Source organism: Panicum virgatum, chromosome 7K, assembly GCF_016808335.1.
Source record: "Panicum virgatum strain AP13 chromosome 7K, P.virgatum_v5, whole genome shotgun sequence".
Lineage (NCBI taxonomy): Eukaryota > Viridiplantae > Streptophyta > Magnoliopsida > Poales > Poaceae > Panicum > Panicum virgatum.
The window spans coordinates 38,622,747-38,639,710 of record NC_053142.1 but is presented as its reverse complement, the minus strand read 5'-3'; positions in this window follow the sequence as shown (position 1 = coordinate 38,639,710).

The window sequence follows — 16,964 nt, the reverse complement described above, 5'->3', positions numbered from 1 at the left end:
TGCCCACCTCTTTTTAGTACGGCAAGAGCCCGAGTAAATAAACTAGTTCTCACACTCTATCGGCTAAATAAATCTTAAGAGGTAAGATTGTTAAATAAATCTTAAGAGGTAAGATTGTTAAATAAATCTTAGCCCTTGATTTTTATGGGAGGAAAAATAATTACGGGAAAAAACCACTTATTTCCTCCCTAAAAGACGCATACTAGCTAAGAGAAAATATTATAGCAAGCTGAATTCTACGTGGAGAGAGAAAAAAAAACTCGGCGCTCCACTTACCGCCGGTTGAAGCGGGCGGATCGTTCCCATCTTGTGGGCCCAGATATAAGGAACCGCTCGCACGCAGCCGGCCGGGGGCGCAGAAGCGGGCGCTGTGTGCGTTCGCAGCCGGCTGGTGGGCTGGGTTATTAACCCTGCTCTAACAGAAAGAGCACTTCTTTTGGTGACTTCGAGTATAGCAGTTTTTCTCTTTGTTTTTTTCCCCTGCATTGGCTCTCTGTACGCTGTTCTTTTTCTCTCAGCTAGCTTTTTTTGTGAGATCGATCAAAATATAGTCAACGGCCTGCCTCAACTTGCATTGCATTGAACTTGGATAGCATATCGAGATGGACTCTACTTTTATCGGAACACCACTACGTAACATGCGCCAAAGAATTGTTACATTCACATATCCTATGGTGAGTGTTATACGATCATGTTCTAAAATCCCGTACATGGTTTGAAACGTGCATGTTATGGTGCATCGCATGCGATCTAATAAGATCAGCATTATCTAGGCTAATCATGTTACCATTAATGTGCACAGAATGGATGAATTATTAGATTACCGTTCACTGATTGGAAAAAGCTAATCATGTTATGATTAAAATTGGTGGTGCGTCACGTAACGATAATCCTACATCGAGAGGCCCTCCCATTACAGTAGAAAAGCAAAGGGGAAGAAGAAGAATGTAACAAATGGGAAGAAGAAGGTAACAAGACCACCACCGGCGGGTTGTGGGCGGCGGCGGTCGGCGGTGAGCGCCGCCGGTCGCGGGCGGTGGCGGAGGTCGGCGGGTTTCCGGGGTTTGGGGTTGGGGAAGCTTCCATGGCCTGCGGCTTTAGAGGGATGGCCGTGGGCGGCGGTCGGCTCGGCGGAGGAGGCGGGTTGTGGGCGGCGAGGCCAGCGGCGATGATGCCGCCGGTCGGGCGGTGGTGGACAACCGGTGGGCAGGGTCAGCGGCGGGGGCGAGAAATGGAGGCGGACAGAGAGGAAGGCAGTGGGGAGGGGGGAGGGAGGGTGTAACATCCCTATTTCCTTCACTAAGATAAAACTTATTTTCGCGATAAAACATAGTAGCACAACAGCAAGCAAGGCTACTCACGAGCAAGCTAACTAGCAAGCAAGCATGCACACACGCACAAGCCATCCGTGCAACAGCCACCATGCTTGGGTAGCTACTGCTGTTTCCGCGCCGCTGCAACCGCCAAACCCGCCCCCTCTGTCCTCGCTCGCGCTCGCGGCACGCCACACGCGCGACATGCCGGCCCCACGACGGGACCACGCACTTCCGCCGGCACCATGCCGTGCCGCCCATCGCCGCGTCCCCACCTCGCCCACGCCGCTGCAGCGTTCTCGCCGGCTTTGCCGCCTCGACGCTCGCGCCCTCAACGCTGCCGTCGCCTCGACCACAATGCTGATTTCCACTCCCACACTCGTGTCCGACAGCATCTGCGCAGTTGAGCCAACGCTGCGGCTCTAGTATTCCTTGCCTAAATTCTAATATGCTACAGTCCACCTCACCACAACCATACTTGTTCTGCTCCTCCACAACACCAAAATCCACTAACACACTCTGCAATACAGTCCACCCAACCAGGCCATTGTGTCCTTCCTGCGTGCATGCTGATGCACAGCTACACCATACTAATGGGCTGCATGTTGCATGCCATGTTCCATCCCTCGCCTTACGTGTTTGCATGCACGTAGCCGTAGCGATGTGATTAATTGACCTTGGCCGTGTTCAGTTACAAAATTCCAAATTCCAAATTTTTTTTCCGACACCTGCATGGAGACTTAAATCTAGACGAAATAAAAAACATATTGCTACTGCTGTCTGTAAATGACGAGACGAATCTAATGAACCTAATTAGTCTGTAATTAGATGCTAAATTGCTACATTAATGCTACAGTAAATAACCACTAACGACGGCTTAATTAGGCTCGTTAGATTCATCTCGCGATTTACAGACGGGTTCTGTAATTATTTTTGTGATCAGTCTATATTTAATACTTCAAATATAGAAAGATGTCTTTTCAAAAATTTTACAGGCTGCAACCAAACACGGCCCTTGCCAGCCGGACTCATCCCGTCCTCGACGCTTGCGTGTATCCCAGCATGCCGAACTCCGCTGCCGTGCCCTGGCTTGTAGTGTCCGAGCATCCCGCTGACTGCCTTCATGCACATCACGACGCACCGTCAACCTGGCCTCGCCGCGCCTATAAAAGGACGAGGCCGAGCAGAGCCCCGCCACCATCGAGCTCGCCGCACCGCGCCGCTCCGCTCCGCTCCGCCAGCTCTCTGTCTCTCTCAATTTCTATCCCTACTCCACAGACAGAGCCACGAACGCCATCGTCGATCTCCTCCACTAGGCCGTCTTGGTTGAATTACTTCGACGGTGAGCACCCCCACACCTTCCTCTAACTTCTCCAAGCCGAGCTTTTCCCTATCTTTGCTTGAGCAGAGCTCCCCACGAGCTCGCCGGCCGCCACCCATGGCCGCAGCAGCTCCGTCGGGAAGCCCCAAGATCGAATCCCCTCTCCCTCCTCTCTCTCTATACCCTCGGAGTCGAGAACGGTGGTCGGAGCTGCCGCCAGCTCGAGCTCATGCAGCCCAGCCATGGCGTCGTGGCAGAGGAGAAACGAGCTGATGTTCTGCCTTCTCTGTTAATTCTCCTAAGCACACGAACGGGCTTGGTTCTTTATGAACCAAAGGCACCGTTGCTGGGCCGTCCAGCCCACACACCCATAAACTAAGATAGGCCACGTTGAGCTACTGATCAGGAAACGTCACACACTTAATAAATATTCTTTTCCATTTTCGAAATTAGTTAAGCACCTAATCTTGCAACTCCAATATCTTACCCATCCAAGCTCCGATTCCATTGATATTTTTTTTCCTAAATTCTTCTAAAATCGTATACTATCTATTCATCATATTTTTATCTCCATTTGAGCTCATTTTATTTTATGTTTGTACTTGCTTGTGTTTGTTTACCGGTTGTGCTGTCTCTGCCCGTAGACGACGGAGTGACAGAGAAGGAGCGCGCCGAGGAGTACGAAGGCCAGTACCGCGAGCTGGAGCCAGAAGACCCGTACCGCGAGCAGGAAGCCGTCGCCGCTGACGCGTATGTAAGCGAAGGCAAGTTTCATCGACCCCTACGTGAGCGGTTGCATCCATGTGAGGACGTCTAGTTGTAGCCTTGGTCTAAGATCGATTACAGATACCGGTACTTGAGTGATTGAGTGTGCTCATGCATGCATATGAGTAGTTATGCATATCCAGAGTTGAGGCTAGGATTTGAAGGGATTTGGCTGAGACTAGGGCAGCTGAGTATGCTGGAGCCAGCATTACCGTGGTGGTAGATTGGCAGGTGAGTGCTACCGTGGTGGTAGGCTCGAGTTGGCATGTTAAGGGATGGTTGCTGCACTGGTGAACCATAAGGACCGAGTTGTTTTGACATCTCACCTAGTTTACTTTAGTACGACCACAGGTTCCGGTATGGGCCGGACTTAGCCTAATATCACTGGTTAGCCTGACGGTCGCATGGATGGTTTACGGGTATAGACCATTGGAGTCAGGGCCCGAGGGTTTGTGTGGCCGGGCTGGGGCGTGACCACGGCTGGGTGTCGGTTATGTCGGTTGTCCGTTTGGGCAGTCGAGCGTGTGGGTACAGTGTACGACCTCTGCAGAGTGTATAATCCATTCGAATGGTCCGTGTCCACGGCATGGACAGGCTACGATGTGGTCCTGACAATTAGTGAGCTACCTACTGTGGGTTGGGTCTGGAAGGGTTTGCATACCATTAGTTACATTGCCAATAGATTGTGCTTAATATGTGTCGTACATGTCATTCCCCTCCCGTAGAGCAAGGTGGAACTTTCTGAGTACTTTTGTACTCAATCCTTGTTGATTTTCTCGAGAGGATCATGACTTTGTGCCGGAAGACTACGAGTAGATCGTGTCCGTACCCAAGCTTTTTGAGTGGAGCCGTGATGGATGAAGAGCTAATCCTACATGTCGTTATGCTAGTTGTTATCCTATGGTTGTTCTGTGTAGCTTTGTGTTGTCATTTTACTCCTCATGTACGTGTTAAATAAAGCTCTGTATGACTCTGGACTCCACTTGATGTAACATGTATTGTGCCAGAGACTTAATTCGGCAAATAATACATGGTTTAGCCTTGATCTTCGAGTCGGGGCGCTTCAGGTGGTATCAGAGCCATGCTTGGCTGTAGGACACGAACCGGTAGTAAAAGATGACCGTAGGAGCCCTAAGATGGTCAATCATTGAAAATCTACTACTCCTTAAACTTTATCGTTGTTATGCTAACCCTACCCTTGAAAGTCAGATGGCTGATGACTGGACCACCACCTACTGCATCAACGAAGATGGATTCCCCAGAGTGCTTTATGCTGCCACAGTGCGACTTGGTATTCCGGAACATCCGGAGTATGTGGGTCGCAAGTTCATGGAGCATGGCACCGAAAGCTGTGAGGTCACCATCCATATTGACGCCAATGATAAGTACTTGGAGATGCAACCCAGGAGTGTCGCCGCCACTGGAGCCCGTATGCCTGACACCATTCAGCTTGCAGCTCACAAGGCGCTGCGGTACCTGTGCCAGATGTTTGAATGGCACTTGGGTTCCACCCTGTAACACCCTAATTTAAATTTCAGCTTTAATGATAAAATTAATTGGCATTATTTAAATTTTCTAAGGTTTATTATGATTAGTCTTGCATTTACTCTAATTTTGTTTCATAAGTAATTAAAATTTTCTCTAGGTTTGAAATTGTTTGTGCATTCATGCCGGTGCTTGGTTTTTATTTTGGTTGAATGCATAGGGTTTGAATTCAAACTTTTGTTTGAAATTCAAATAGTTTGAGTGTGTTTGGAAAAGAAAGAGAGGAAGCAACCCTGTTCAAACCAGTAGCAAACTCAGCCCAGCACCTTGTCAGCTCAACCCAGGCAGCCCAACCCCATCCCGCTCGGCCCTCTTTCCTTCAGAGCCCAGCCCGGCGGCCTCCTCCTGCGCGCAGCCCGCTTCTCCGCTTCGGCCCAGCAAGCGTCGAGCCCACCTGCCAGCGCTTCCCTCCGCAGGCAACGCCGCGCGCTCGCTCGGTGCCGCTGACAGCACGTCCCGCCCGTCAGCGACAGTCCTCTCCCCCGCTCGCCCGCGTCCACGCGCGCGTCGCCCTCGCTGCCCACCTGGGCCCACCTGTCGGTCTCAGCCAGCTCACGCGCATGGCCCAGCGCCACGACCCGTGTCGCATGCCCCGCGCTCGCTCCCTACCCCACTGACGCCGCGGCCCCACCGGTCATCATCGTCCCCCTCCTCCTTCCTTCCTCTCCACCGTGTTGAGATCCCCTGCTCCGCTCGCCCCACTCGGCTCTGTGGACCAAGCCGCGCCACCCCGACCCAGCAGTCCCACCGGTCAGCCCGCCTTCCCCGTGCCCTCACCTTCTAGAAGCCCATCCCGAGCTCAGATCACGCCGAACCGCTCCACGATCCGCCTTCCCCGCGCTACACCGAACCCGCCCGAGATCACCGCCGTGATCCTCGCAATCACCTTCCCGGGCACGCATGCCCAAATCTTCGGACCTGCCTTTATTTGGCCCCCGCGCACCCTCCTGAACCCTACCACGCCTCACCAAGGCTGCCACCGAGCTCCAGCACCACCGCCGCCTTGCTCCGCCGCGCAGAGCATCTGCTCCGCCGTGGCCACGCCACCTCGCCGTGCCTCAGCCACCGTGAACCCCCGCAAAAACTTTGTCCTGTGCCCAGGCACCTTCCTGAACAGCTGCCTTGATCCCGACCGCAGGCAATCACCGGAATTTCGCCGAACTCCATCCCCGGTAAGCCCCTGCGCCGCCGCAGTTCCTTACCGCCGGCGACCCCCGATCCTCCTCTGACCCTCGTTCCTTGACCTCAGCACCGCTGCGCATCTCCTTGATGAATCCAGGAACCCGGAGCACCCCCGCAGCGATCTCCTCCGCGAGCTCCGCCATGACCCGCCGCCCGGATCCCGCCGCCGGCCATCCTGCGCTGCGACTCCGGCCCGAACTGAACCCTCGGTGAGCACCCGCATCCTCCCCTGGTCCTTTTGCGTTAGCTTCTGTAGGCCGTAGCCCACCCCTCCGGCCGGAACGCCGTTCACCGACGCTCCGCCACCGCACAGGTGCAGCCCCGCCGTGGCGGGCGCACTGCAGCCTATCTCAGCCCCGCACAAGCCCGGCAATGGGTTGCCCTTGCCTTGCGCACGCTCCACGACCCTTTTGCTCGCGAATCCGAGCCCCAGAGCATCCCAGCGCGTGCACGCCGGCGAGATTTGCCGCGCAGAGCCGCCGCTGCCGTCGCATTTGTCGTTCAGAGCCTCCCCGAACTCCGTTGAGGCCTCAGATCAATCACACATGATGCGCTGAACCTCCCTGACCCAAATTCCGGTCGAATTGACCCCTGGAGCGCCATTTTGGCAAACTCCGGTGAGCTTTGTCCTGCGCGCCGCCACGGGAAGCTCAAGTCCAGCGCAGCGCCGCCGCCCCCACGAGCCGATGAACCTGGACCGCCTGATCCACAGCCAACGCGCAGGATTAGATCGGCGTACCGCTGAGCCCAGAACCGCCAGATCTAGATCCAACGGCCAAGAGTCACCCATACCGGTTCGGTCTGGCGTTTTTTCTAATGAGACCCTGTATTTCTTGGTAATCAACCCGCATCCATGACTGTGTAAAAATATTTCAATCCAGGCCCTGTTTTATTCACTTTAGCCCTTGAGTTCCTTTGAAATCTAACCCGCAGTCCAGCCTCTGACTTTTTTGCACGTTAGACCCCAGATCTAAGGTTTAATTATGTTTAGGTCCCTGGTTTTTGCGCAGAAGCCCCTGGAACTCTGTTTTTCTTACAATTTAGCCCCTAGATCTTGTTTTAGGCCTAGTTTTTGCGTTCTAGCTCCGTTTTAGGTGTTCTTTATGTCCACGCGATCATTGTAACGCGTAGAATTGTCTTAGAGTAGTTCTGTTTGTTGTTTTTATGTATTGTTGTACTATTTCTTAGTGTTTGCTCTTGTTTGCATGTATGTGTATATGCTGGACTTGTTTTGGCGTTGCGATCGTGAGTAGACGTTGATCCTTCGGAGGAGTACCAGTACCCGGAGCAGCCACCATCTTCTGAGTAGTTTGAGCAGCAGGAATAGTTTGAGGAAGGCAAGTATAATATGAACAACACCTATCACTTTAAATACATTTTCATACTGCATTTTAATACTGTATGCCTATAAGGACTTTCCTAGCCACTTTATATCCTTTATATATGTACCTTGGGTTGCATTTTGGTTAGTTGTGCTAGCTGCCGCGCTATAACACACTTGGTCCTTTTTAATTAATTTGATTAATGGTATATGCAACTTAATTCTGGGAGTGGCCCGTTTGAGTGGCTCACGTCTCGTTAAAAATTGGTTTTTGTTAGAAATATGGTTTAGGGGGCCAGCACGGTGCTTACTGCTGGGTTGGCCACTCTCCATAAGGACTGGTTCATAGAGCGACAACCTGGGACAACAGCGCTACCACAAGACTGGAATGGGACGGTCTTGGCTTACTAATTAGGTCATTTTGGTTCGGGAGTAACTTACCGACGGGGCAAGAGGGGAGGGGGTCGAGCTTCAATGGTCCCTGCGCTACGAGGCTTGGTCTGTGTTATCTTGTACCCCCTCGAGGTGGGCACCATCGTTGCATTGCCTGAATCCTTAGCGGTTACCCCTTACCAACGTGGTCCTTTGTAACAGCCTCGTAGTGAGTTTGCTAGTCATCTCAACTACGGAAGTGTGATGAACAACTAGCGTAGCTCACAACTTGTGGGTAAAGATGTGTAACCTCTGCAGAGTGTAAAACTGGTATACTAGCCGTGCTCACGGTCATGAGCGATTGAGCGGCCCAGATCCTCCTTTTGATTAGTGGGGTTATCTTCCTTTGATTAGGAGGGTTTCCCCGGGTGGTTGGTTTGGTTTGGTTCTCAGTAGTATCATAATTAATTCTGATTAATTACTATGTAACTGGGGTATGAAAATTCATCAACTTGTAGTAAATAGCTTTAATAAAATTTTGCCAAGATTAAAAGCTAATGCAGTTAAGTCAGCCAACCTTAGAGCCTCATAGTTTGTGTTATACTTGTTGAGTACAAGTTGTGTACTCACTCTTGCCTACTCTACTCTTTTTCCTCTTGGGGATACTCTACTGCTGCTCAGTTCCTGCCGACGCGAGGGAGTTCACTCAGAGCTACCAGGAGTACGAGGACTTCTAGGCGTTCATCTCATAGTCGACGTCCCTGTGGCGCCCTGCTTCCGAGAGTTTCTCGTATATGTTTTTACGCTTCCGCTGTATCAGACATTTTGTCATTATTGTAATAAATAACATTCGTACTCGCTTTATTATATCTTTTACGTGATATGTGCTGTGATATATTGTTCATTCTGTTGTATATACGTGTGACTTGATCCTGGCACGTATATGATTGCTCGGTTTATGTCCTTTTATAAACCGGGTGTTACACACCCCCATGAAGTACTTTCCCCCGCTGGATCGTAACCGTCCTGCTTGGGCGGCGAGGATCCGCAACCTGGAGAGCACCACAGGGACAGAGAAGAACTCCACATTTGTCGCAATGTCTGGCTATTTGCTTAGCCTCGACGATTTGTGCGATCAACTGCATCAGCGTGTGAGAGGTCTAATCCAGCGTGCCGAGGGAGCGGAGTCCCGTTGGCGTGGGGCTAAGCTGGCCTTAGCTCAGGCAGAAGCCCGAGCGATTGAAGCTGAAAGCCGCCTTGCTGTGGCCGAAGAGAACCTTAGGGAGCAGGTAGATCACCACAGTCAGCTCCTTAGGGGTGTCTACCTAGTGGACCGTGCCAAGCGCAAGGAACGCCATCCCAGGACTGCCGCGGAGCCGCCAATCCTAGAGGGAATTCCGTTGTATCCCTTGTCCCAACCACGTAGGAGGATTGGTGAATCAGTGCCACCGACACCTCCCACGTCTCCTCGAGATCCCGAAAACAGTGACCCCGAAGACCGTGTCGTAGTGTCCAGCAGCCGAGTTGTTTTGGCCGACCCTTAAAAGTCCAGCCGCGTTATTGTAATCCGTTGTGCCATGTATCCCTGCTTGGTTGAATAAATGCTTGTGTGATGCTTGAGCGATTGACTTGTGTGCTTTGTGTGTGTGTAAACATATATATATATATATATATATATATATATATATATATATATATATATATATATATATATATATAAATATAAATCTACCCCAGTAATAAATTAGGAGAGTCACCTAAACTTATCTTATCCCTCCTTAACCACAGATGTCTCGTTGTTCGAGCCGAGTCCAGGGACTCCATGCTCAGGAAGACGGTGACGAGGTCAACCCGAGAAACCAAGCCCCTCTGCATGCAGCACCAGAAGCACCTGAAAATGGACACCTGCCGCCGCCACCTCCCCGTGCCCCAGCACCCATTGATCTGGCAGTCATATTGTAGCAGCAGAACCAACTCCTCCAAGTTCTTGTGACCACTCTCACAGCTCAAGCTCAAGGCAATCTTGGCAACAATAGTCCTGCAATGCATCATAATGGCAATGGCAGTAGAATTGCAGATTTCAATCGCCTGCAGCCACCCAAGTTTGGAGGATCCGACAACCCAATTGAGGCAGATGATTGGTTGCGAGAGATTGAAATGAAGCTTGAAGTGGTCCATGCAGATGATAGAGACAAGGTTTTGCTCGCAGTACAGCAGTTAAGGGGACCAGCCCTTGCTTGGTGGCAGAGTTATAGGGAAATAAATGAAAATGCTAACGAGATGGTATGGGCCGACTTTGTCAAGATCTTCAGAGAACATCACATTCCCAGCAGTGTTATGAAGCTCAAGAGGGATGAGTTTAGAAAGCTTCGTCAAGGTGGTATGACTGTGACAGAGTATCTTCATAAGTTCACAGAGTTGTCTCGTTATGCACCAGAGGATATCAATAATGACGAGAAGAAGCAAGAAGCTTTTCTTGGTGGGTTTAACCCTGAAATCAGGACCTTGGTTGAAGTCACCACCCACAGTGACTTTAATGCCATGATCAACAGGGCTATCACCACTGAGAGAAACAGGAAGGCAAAACTAAGTGAGCGCAAACGACGGTTTGAAAGCAAGAAGCCCCAGCAGATGGAGAAGTTTCAGAGGACTCAGTATCCGGCTCACTCAGGCCAGAGGAGCCAAGGTGCCTTCTCATTCAAAGCTCACCCCGGTTCTTTCCAGAAGCCAACCCAGTCAGCTCCTGTTATGAAGACCCAGAATACCTTCCGCACCCAACCGTCTGGTGGAAGTCAAGTGACTAATGTGAAGACCTGTTTCCACTGCCGCAAAGCCGGACACTACAAGGCCAACTGTCAGTATCTCAATTAGCCCGCCCCTTCTATTTTCTCCAACTCTGTTCAAGGACCAAAGCAGCCGACGGGAGCCAACCGTACAGCACCAGCTAAGAGCCATCAACAGTCCTTCGGCAAGGCAAAGGTGAACCACGTATATGCTGAGGAAGCAAAGGATGCACCAGGAGTGATTTTCGGTGAGTTCCTGGTCCAATCAGCTCTAGCCTCAGTGCTTTTTGATTCTGGAGCATCGCATTCCTTTATATCCTCCCACTTTGTGGAAAAGCATGATATACCTACTATAGCCCTTAAGAGACCGCTAATGACCCGTTCTCCTGGAGGTTGTATACCTTGCCACTTAGGTGTCTTAGATATCCCTATAAACCTAAGTGGGGTAGTATTCCTTGCCAACCTAGTAGTCCTTACTTCCAAAGGGATAGATGTCATACTCGGTATGGATTGGCTCACCAAGCACCGAGGAAACATAGCTTGTGCTGAGAGAGCAGTAACAGTCACCAACCACCAAGGGTTAACGGTCACGTGCCTAATCCAGCCTAGCCTGTCAGACTCCATGGTGAACCACATCCAAGCAGAATCCCCCAAAGATGTGCCAGTAGTTCGGGAGTTCGCAGATGTATTCCCAGATGAATTACCCGGTATGCCTCCAGAAAGAGAGGTAGAGTTCGCTATTGACTTAGTCCCTGGAACCAAGCCTATAGCAAAGAATGCCTATCGGTTAGCAGCCCCAGAGCTTGCTGAGTTGAAGAAGCAGCTTGAAGAGCCTCAACAAAAGGGATTTATTAGACCTGCTGCTTCTCCGTGGGGAGCCCCAGTGCTCTTTGTGAAGAAAAAAGATGGGAGCATGAGACTTTGTGTGGACTACCGCGATTTGAATGCAGTCACCATCAAGAACAAGTACCCTCTGCCCCGGATTGATGACCTATTTGATCAGCTGAAAGGAGCTAAGTTCTTCTCCAAGATTGATCTGAGATCAGGTTATCATCAGCTCAGAGTTCGACAAGAGGACATCCCTAAGATAGCCTTCAGAACCCGTTATGGCCAGTATGAATTCACAGTGATGCCTTTTGGGCTGACTAACGCTCCTGCTTTTTCATGACTCTCATGAATAAGGTGTTTATGGAGGAGTTAGATCGGTTTGTCGTGGTATTCATAGACGACATACTGGTCTACTCTAAGAGTGATGAGGAGCATAGACAGCACCTCAGAGTTGTGATGGGAAAGCTTAGAAAACACCAGTTGTATGCCAAGTTCAGTAAGTGCGAATTCTGGTTGCAGAGAGTTAGTTTTCTAGGTCATGTCTTAACAGCTGAAGGTGTTGAAGTGGACCCAGAGAAGGTCAAGGCAGTATCAGAATGGAAGCAACCAACCTCAGTCACAAAGATCAGGAGTTTCTTAGGATTAGCCGGCTATTACCGAAGATTCATCGAAGGTTAATCTAAGATAGCCCGGCCTAAGACAGAGTTGCTCCGAAAGGACAAGAAGTTCGTCTGGTCTGAAGCTTGCAAGGAAAGTTTTCACGAGTTGAAGAGAAGACTAACTTCTGCCCCAGTGCTAGTCTTGCCGGATAATCAGAAGACCTTTGTCGTTTATTGCGACGCATCCAGACAAGGGTTGGGTTGTGTGTTTATGCAAAAAGGAAGAGTTGTAGCTTATGCCTCAAGATAGTTGAGAACGCATGAGCACAACTACCCCACCCATGACTTGGAGTTAGCAGCAGTGGTGCATGCCCTCAAGATTTGGAGACATTATCTGATTGGAAACAAGTGTGAAATCTACACGGATCACAAGAGCCTGAAGTACATTTTCACCCAGTCAGATCTCAACCTTAGACAGAGAAGGTGGTTGGAGTTGATCAAAGACTATGATTTGAAAATTCACTACCACCCTGGAAGGGCTAATGTGGTGGCTGATGCGCTCAGTCGTAAAGCATATTGCCATCACTTAGTTATGCAAGCCCCAGAGCTGAGTGAAGAAATGAGGAAGTTGAATCTAAGGGTTGTACACCGCTCTTGCAACTACAACCTTAGTGTTCATCCCGTCCTGGATGACCAGATAAAGGAAGCTCAGATAGAGGATAGGAGATTGGTCTGGATTAAAGGTCGCAACAGTGAAGGCAAAGCCCCAGATTTCAGAGTAGATAAAGATGGAGTCTTGTGGTTCAAGAAGAGATTATGTGTGCCTAAGTAAGGTCATTTTCGTTAGACCATCTTGGATGAAGCCCATAACTCAGCTTATTCCATTCACCCCGGCACTACGAAAATGTACTTGGACCTTAAGGAGAAGTATTGGTGGAATGGTATGAAGGGGGATATCGCTCGATTCGTCGCTCATTGTGATGTGTGCAAAAGGGTCAAGGCAGAGCATCAGAAGCCTAGTGGGTTACTTCAGCCGTTACCAATTCCAGTATGGAAGTGGGATGAAGTTAGTATGGATTTTATCACCGGTCTACCAAGAACACAGAGCGGCCATGACTCAGTTTGGGTGATTGTTGATCAACTCACTAAAGTGGCACACTTTGTCCCAGTGCGTACCACTTATGGAGGTGATAAATTAGCCAAATTATATATTGAGCGTATTGTGAAGTTGCATGGAGTACCTAAGAGGATTGTGTCAGATAGAGACACCAAGTTCACTTCGACATTCTGGAGTAGGTTACATGAAGCACTTGGTACAAAGTTGGACTTCAGTTCAGCCTATCATCCTCAGACCGATGGCCAGACTGAAAGAGTTAATCAGATCCTTGAAGACATGCTAAGAGCCTGTGTTCTTACTTATGGCAAAAATTGGGAAGACAGTTTGTCATATGCGGAGTTCTCTTACAACAACAGCTACCAGTCCAGTTTGAAGATGTCGCTGTTTGAAGCCCTCTACGGGAGGAAGTGTCGCACACCTCTCATGTGGACCGAAGTTGGCGACCGCATCATTGAGGGCCCAGATTTTATTGAAAAGGCAGAAGACAAGATAGCAGAAATTAGAGAGAATCTAAAGGCAGCTCAATCACGTCAGAAAAGTTACGCTGATAAAAGAAGGTGTGCCCTCAGCTTTGAAGTTGGAGACTATGTGTACATTAAAGTTTCCCCAATTCGCGGCACACACAGATTCCAGGTGCGAGGAAAGTTAGCTCCACGTTACATTGGACCTTTCCCAATTATCAAGAAAGTGGGATCGGTAGCCTATAAGCTTCAGTTGCCAGCAAAAATGTCAGATGTGCACGATGTGTTCCATGTGTCCCAGCTCAGGAAGTGTCTGCGAGTACCAGAAGAACAAGTGGCCCAGAGACAATCGACCTGCAGGATGATCTCAGATATCAAGAGGCGCTAGTGAAGATTTTAGACACTGTGACGCGAAGAACTCGCAACTCAGTAGTCAGAATTTGTCGAGTTCAGTGGAGCAGACATTCGGAAGCAGAAGCAACTTTGGAGAGAGAAGACGCGCTCCGAGCCGAGTTCCCTAGTCTCTTTGGTAGTGTAGCTGAATCTCGGGGACGAGATTCAACATAAGTGGGGTAGGTTTGCAACATCCCTGTTTCCTTCACTAAGATAAAACTTATTTTCGCGATAAAACATAGTAGCACAACAGCAAGCAAGGCTACGCACGAGCAAGCTAACCAGCAAGCAAGCATGCACACACACACAAGCCATCCGTGCAACAGCCACCATGCTTGGGTAGCTACTGTTGTTTCCGCGCCTCTGCAACTGCCAAACCCGCCCCCCTACCGTCCTCGCTCGCGCTCGCGGCACGCCGCACGCACGACATGCCGGCCCCACGACGGGACCGCGCACTGCCGCCGGCACCATGCCGTGCCGCCCATCGCCGCATCCCCACCTCGCCCACGCCGCTGCAGCGTCTTCGCCGACTTTGCCGCCTCGACGCTCGCACCCTCAACGCTGCCGTCGCCACCACCACAATGCTGATTTCCACTCCCACGCTCGCGTCCGATAGCATCTGCGCAGTTGAGCCAACGCTGTGGCTCTAGTATTCCTTGCCTAAATTCTACTATGCTGCAGTCCACCTCACCACAACTATACTTGTTCTGCTCCTCCACAACACCAAAATCCACTAACACACTCTGCAATACAGTCCACCCAACCAGGCCATTGTGTCCTTCCTACGTGCATGCTGATGCACAGCTACCAAGGTTGGAAATAGCGGGCTATGAAGTTTAGCGGTAACCTTCTCTAAAAGCTATAGAATAGCTATAGCGAAGCTATAGCGGGCTATAGCGGAAGCTAAATCATTTAGCGGAATGATAAAATAATAAATAATCTCATACAAATTATAAGTATCGTTGGTCTAACACCTAAAATTTGAGTCTAACACGTCTCTTAACTATCCAATAGTACCCAATTGACATTTAGCGCTGCTAAGTCACACAAAAACCTATTTAGCGGACATTTAGCATGGCTAAATCTCATAAAACCTCCTTTAGCGGATATAGCGGACAAATGTTGTATAGCGTAGCGGTAGATCTCCTAAAAAGCTATTAGCGGGATATAGCGAGGCTATAGCGGGCTATTTCCAACCATGACAGCTACACCATTGAAGCGTCCCCTCATAAGAGAAGACTTAAATGTGATACAAACATCAGTCCCAGGAGGCTGATGGCACATTTATTACATCAGATGGTTCGTCACCGTACAACTCTGTGTGGTAATGGGCAGAGAAGCGCCACTATTGCGAGGATTACAACCCACACCCACACAACGATATTAATTATAAAAAGGGGGTCATCAGAGTCTTGCGCCATGCGGTATCGCCTGCGGGTGACCCTAATCCACAGGCAAGGTTGGGTGCAGGACGGTAACCTACTCGACATCCTCGGGAATGAAATATGGGTCTTCCTCTGTAAAAATTAAGAAGGGGGTGAGTACAAACGTACTCAGTAAGTCCAACCACACCCACGGAGGGGGAATAAACAGAATATTATGCACAGGGTAATTCAAGGATAAGGTTAAGGTTTACTTTTGCGGAAAGCTAGATTTTATGCAAGGGTTCATTTGAAAGTAAGCATTTCCAACACCAGTTTTCCTGTATCGAGTAGCACACGGCACAACTGCCGGATACATTCCCAAAACAACTCACGCCAACCCATCCCAAAATAAACACTAGTTATGTGACCACACCGTAACTCGCCCAGTACCATGGGCACGGCTATTCGAATAGATTTTAACTCTGCAGAGGTGTGCAACTTTACCCACAAGCGGGGTACCACAGCTCGAACACCGTAGTGTCGGTGTAGATCCCAACAAAGCCATTACCCACCTCAGCTAGACCTGACTAGCCATCACGGGATCCACCAAGGGGTCATTGACCTATCACAGAGGTTTTAACCGGGGCATAAGTCACACAGAGCTAATCCCCTCTCCTTGATCACCCGTTGCTCTCAGCTCTCCTGATGGCTATCAGACTAACTAGTGGGGTTTATGCTAAGCCGTTGCCCATTCAACGGTCGAGTGGTTTGCACGATAGTGGAGTTAGGTGAGATGACACACCAACTCAGTCCTTAGTTGTGACAAGATGGATATCTCCCTTCCTTGCTCTGCCACACAGGCACAAGCACACCAATCAGCAAATCACACAGAAATGTCATCCATCCCGTCTAGACTTATCTTTCGAAAATTCCACTTTTATCCCTTCCCACACACACCCCTTTTCTTTATAAAACAAGTTGTATTGTGTATAAGATCCTAAGCGTTCTAGCAACGATTAACGTCCAAACAAAACACATTCAGACATTAATCTAGGTGGTCAAGGAATGGTTATAACAAATCAAGGGGTGGCTATCCAACCGTGTTTTCAGCAGGCAAAACATATGCAATTTTGTAAAACAGGCCAATAGGTTGTGTTTATAAAAACTAGGACAAAACATGCATCAAAGGGCGGGATTGAACTTGCCGTCTTCGAATCCTTCCGGGAGGTCCTGATCGAAGCACTGTCCTTCGGGTTCAGGGTCGCGGAACTGGTCCTCGTTCGCTGGCTCGCAGTACTGCTCGTCGACGGGTTCTCCCTCGTTCACACCGTGATCTACGACGCATACAAACACACAATCAAGAAAAGAAATAAAAGTTTTATCGTTGAGCTCGAATCAGAAATAATTAAAATATGGAGATAGAAGTAATATTTTTGGGCGATTTCCTAATGGTATGGCCGAATCTATATTAAGAATAGCGTGGTAAAATTTCGGGTCGATCGGGGATCGTTTGGTGCATAAAATGATAGGTTGTATAAGAGTTTAGGGGTTAAGTAAGGATCCAGGGCTCATTTGTAAATAATTTTGGAATAGAAAAGGA